General features: G+C 44.9%; 1 non-coding gene across 1 annotated transcript; it reads right to left on the bottom strand.

Annotated features, from left to right (window-relative positions):
• Nucleotides 1-816: 816 nt before the first annotated feature.
• On the bottom strand, nt 817-904 carry trnap-agg (transfer RNA proline (anticodon AGG)). The gene is given in 2 exon segments: nt 817-852; nt 869-904. It is a non-coding gene; the product is annotated as a tRNA-Pro (tRNA).
• Nucleotides 905-5,262: the final 4,358 nt, after the last annotated feature.

Below are 5,262 nucleotides of genomic sequence, written 5' to 3'. Positions count from 1 at the left end.
GAGACGGTAGTAATGATCGCTCAAGAATTGCCCTTAACCTATGACCTCAAGTTCCAACCTCTGTGGAAAAAGCCTGCTTGCATTAACCCTGTCTATACCCCTCATAATTATGTACAACCTGGTTTACTCTTATTCCCTGGGTTCACAGTTCCTTTATCAAACAACGAGGTTACGTTAGCCACACTCTGCTCGGCAGGAACGTCTCCAGACGTCAGAGAAATTTTGGAAGACGGTCATCTACTGAAATACTATTTTCCATGCTCACTATCTTTATTTCGTTCCAATGTAGAGAGTATGACTACTAACATTTGTTAGTATTTGACCTGAATTTCAGTAACACATAAACAAAAGAATATGGGGCAGGAGTTGGCCACCAGCTTCCCAATACTTCCCACCCACTCCATTTATATCCTGACCCAAATCCCGCAATGGATTATAGAGTCAAAGAGCACTGCAGAACAGAAGCGGCCCTTCGGCCCATCTAGTCCATACCAGCCGTCTGACTAGTTCCATCCACCCGCTCCAAGAACATAGCCTTCCAAATCCCTCGCATTCAAACTTCTCTTAATTGTTACAATTCAACCTGCATCTCGTTCCACTCTCACGATATCCTCTGAGCGAAGACGTTGCCCCAAAGATTCCGCTTGAATATATAACTTTTCATATTCAACCTGTGACTTCGAGTTGTCAATCTGAGGGGGATACCCTGCTGACGTTGACGTTATCTATATCCCTCATAATTTTGTTTACCACTAAACATCTCGCCTCATTCTCCTGTGCTTCACTGAATGAAGTCCTAAAACATATTATTCAGAGGGGCTCGTCCGGGATTTGAACCCGGGACCTCTCGCATGCTCTTAAACTCAGGCCCTAAGCGAGAATCATACTACTAGACCAACGAGCCCATTCAATGCTTCTGAACATAAAAATGACACCTCTCACGTTCTCAATCTCCTTCCTCAACAAATCTGGGAGGTGTTTTATGTCTGACCTTGGAAGACAGTACCAAAGTAGAACAAAGAACAAGGACCTTGTCCAGCACACTAGGGGCCTTCGGACCACCATGTTTTCTCCACCTATGTAAACCTACTTTCCCGTAACTATAACTCTTCCCTCCTACACAGGCCATAATCCAACAATTTAACGCTCACCGGTCTACGTAGGTGTCTTTTAAAATTCACAGTTACACACGCGTCTACCACACTGTTCCAAAACCCACCACACTCTGTACAAACAACTTATCTCTGATATCTTCTCTAAACTCTCCTCCACTCACCTTGCTGCTATCTGCAAGGAGTTTGTACGTTCTCCCCATTTCCGCGTGGATAATCTGATCAACTATTTTAATTAAACCTCCCCCACCTCCTCTATCTATTACCTCACCCACGTCACTGCACCGTCAGCATTTTAAAACGCCTTTTTATATTAGAAATGTATTTTATTCCATATCCATACTTTAACCACTAACTACATTTTATAATATTCTTTATTCTTCATCATTGCTGAATGTTGAGGTATTTCTTCGCGTGTTTTTCTTTTTGTCGAGCACACCACAGCGAATTCCTTATAGAGTAATGTGAACGAGTCTTAGACACATATAAATAGCTCGGAAGCCTAAGATTTTTGCACAGTACTGCAGTAATTTTATGTATTGCACTTTACTGCTGCCGCCGAAAAAACAACAAATTTCATGAGATATGTGAGTGATGACAAACCTGATTCTGATATGCGTCTCTGTTGTGGACTGAGAGGTGGAAGGGGGCAGGGAGAGGGGAGTTATGTTTGGGAAAAGTGGAAGGGAGATGGGAGAGAGCGGGAAGCACCAGTGAGACATTCGGTGATGATCAATAAACCGACTGCTTGGAATCAGACGACCTTGCCTGCTGCCTCAGTGCTGAGTGCCTGCACCTACGTCACTCTGACCCCGGAGCTCCTTCTCTACCACCCGTCCAACACTCCCTCCCGCGGCGCTCCACCTTCACCATTCCCAAGACCCTTTCCTCCCGCCAAATCTACCAACTCGTTCTACACTGCATGTTGACAAATACAGTACTGGGCAGAACTCTTAGGCACTTGAGCTGTATATGCTCGCGCGCGCTTGTGTGTATAACTGTTTCCTGTTCAGCCGCGTATTTTCAATCCTTCTATTCCCTTCTCCATGCTCTGTCTGACCCCTCCATTATATGCCACAAATACAGCTACGTCCCAGCTCTCGGTGATAACCTAAAATTATTCTGCAGCTTTGAGAAATGTATGTGTTTAAGATCACGTTTGTTTCCTCTGATATTGTGGGAGACGTCCTTGGCTGGAAACGGTTAAACGAGTGTGTTTGTTCAGTGACTGTAATTAATGACGGTCTCACTGGAAACCGCTGACGTTTGCGGACTTTTCCTTCTCTCCAGTTCATCAGTAAATATGGCTGTTCCCACACTTCCGTGAGATCATTTCCATCGGCTCTGCCGGGACAACATCGCCGCCCCGAGGCAGAGCGTGGTATTACACGTGAAAGATATAGCTCGGTTCTGCATTCTCACTGCTGTGCTGCTTGTTGTTATATCCAGGTATTGATGCTATAAACCACGCATTTGGTCCGTCTGTACACTCAGACTGAGCTGCAGCTATTTTCTTTGTCCTGAGTGCAATATTGACTCCTGAATACATATTACTTTAAGCTGACGTTCTGGATAAGATGCTGACAGCACTTAACATTCTACTTTCAAGAGACGTACAATCTCACTTTCACCGCATCTCCCACTTGTATTGATGTCAGCTTCATTTCCATCTCTATGGACCTATTTATTTATTTAGAGATACAGCACGGTAACAGCCAATGAGCTCGCAGCGCCCAATTACACCCATGTGACCAGTTACCCTACTGACCTGCACGTCTTTGGGATGTGGGAGGAAACCGGGGCACCTTGAGGAAACCCACGTTGGGAACGTACAAACTCACAGGCCGCGGAACTGAACCCGGGTCAATGGCGCTGTGAAACGTTACACTAACTGCTATGTACCGTGCCAACACCAAGGGCCGTCAGTGATTTTCACCGGTTACCACCTGAGAGGTATTGTTTAGCCTGAGGTGGATAAAATCCCCAGGGCCACAGCAAGTTTACCTTTAGATCTTGTGGAGAAGTAAGGAAGAAATCGAGTAAACCCTTGCAGAAACTGTTGCTTCATCTTGTAATGCCCTGGTTAATGACCTGTTTAATTGTATTTGTTGTACCGGATGGGGTATCTGAGGGATAGAATCTACCAACATTTCTTTTAGATGGTTCTGCGCATGTCTGAAAAAATCTATTGGAAATTTTTTTAGATCAAGAGGGTATGAGGACAGAGGCGGTCCCACATACAAGGCTCGTCTGGGAGTTTGGATCGAATGGGATCCAGGGAGAGGTGGCTTAGTGGATGCATAATTGGCTCGATGCTCGGACACACAGGGTGAAGGTTGAATGTGTTTTTTTTTTCTCGGACTGGAGGCCAGTTTCAGACCACGTCTCAATCCTGGCGTCGGATACTCCAATATTTGCGTCCAAACCATCCTTCGTCAAGGTCTCTCGTTACAGGATCAGTACATCTACGGATGACACAAAAGCACGAAGTCTTGCTCATAGTGAAGAGGCCTATGGCAGATTACCATAAGATTATAAGATATAGAAGTAGAATTAGGCCTTTGGGCCCATCGAGTTTGTTCCACCATTTCATCATGGGTGATCTATTTTCCCTCTCAGCCCCAGTCTCCTGCCTTCTCCCCGTAACCTTTCTTAGCCTGACCAATCAGAAATCTATTAACCTCCACATTAATTATACAAATCTGCCCGTGGCATAGAAATCCACCACTCTCAGGCTAAAGAAAATTTTCCACAATTCCGTTCTGAAGGGACGCCCCTCTGTTCTGAGGCTGTCTCCTCTCGTCTTAGACGCTTCTTAGAGTTGAAACATCCTCTCCACATGCACTCTATCAAGGCCTTTCGCTGTTTGATAGGTTTCAACGAGTTCACCCCTCATTCTTCCGAATTCCAGTGAATAAAGACCTAGATCCATTAAAAACACTTCATATGACGAAACTCTAACAGATTTGTCAGGCAAGATTTCCCTTAACAGAAGCCATGCTGACTTTGACTTACTTTATCATTAGTTGCCAAGTATCGCCAAACCTCATCCTTAATAGTAGACACCAACACTTTCCCAACCACTGAGGTGAGGCTAACTGGCCTATAAATTCCTTTCTTTTGCCTTCCTCCTTTCTTAGAGAGTGAACTGACAGTCCTCCAGGACCATGCCAGAATCAAGTGATTATTGAAATACCATGACCAATGCATCCATTGTCTCTTCAGCAACTTCTCTCCGGACTCTGGGATGTTGTCCATCTGGTCCAGGTGACTTACCAACCTTAAGACCTTTGGGTTTGCCTAGCACTTTCCCTTTGTAATAGCAATGGCACTCACTCCTGCTCCCTGACATTCACAGACCACTGACACACTGCTAGTGTCTTCCTCAGTGAAGACAGATACAAAGTACCCATTAATTTCATCTGCCATTACTTTTTTCCCCATTACTACCTCATCAGCATCGTTTTCCAGTGGTCTAATATCAACTCTCAGTTCCCTTTAACTCTTTATATAACTGAAAATAACTTTTGGTATCCCGCTTTATATTATTGGCTAGCCTGCCCTCATATTTCATCTTTTCCCTTCCTATACCCAGGTTGTCTTTGATGCTGAGCAGGGGCGGGCAAAGTCCACGGTGAGCAGGAACTGTGGGGAATCATCAATGACAGGAAAAGTGAGTAATTCTGTAGCTGACAGCAAGGTTCATCACCTCCCTGGTGTCAGGCTCAGGGAAGTCTTCAATCATAGAACAGTACAGCACAGAAACAGGCCTTTCGGCCCCTCAATGTCATTCTGGACCAAGTTAATTAGGTAATCAAATGCCAACCCAACTGATCCCTTCAGCCTACACAATGTACATATCTTCCATTTTCCTCACATTCATGTGCCTATCTAAACATCTCTTAAAAGTTTCTGATGTTTCTGCCTCCACTACCATCCCAGGCAGAACATTCCAGACACCCATCACTGTCTGAGCAAAAAAACTTACTCCACACGTTTCCTGTGAAATGACCCCTTCTCACCTTAAATGCATGCCCTCTGCTGTTAGACGTTTCAACCCTCGGGAAAGGGTTTCTGCGTCTGCCCTGTCTATGCCTCTCAAAATCTTATTAACCTCTATCAGATCTCCCTTCTGCCTCTTCATTCCAGA

Source organism: Hemitrygon akajei, unplaced genomic scaffold (assembly GCF_048418815.1).
Source record: "Hemitrygon akajei unplaced genomic scaffold, sHemAka1.3 Scf000072, whole genome shotgun sequence".
In the NCBI taxonomy this organism is placed as follows: domain Eukaryota; kingdom Metazoa; phylum Chordata; class Chondrichthyes; order Myliobatiformes; family Dasyatidae; genus Hemitrygon; species Hemitrygon akajei.
This window is presented reverse-complemented; position numbering and strand designations above follow the sequence as displayed.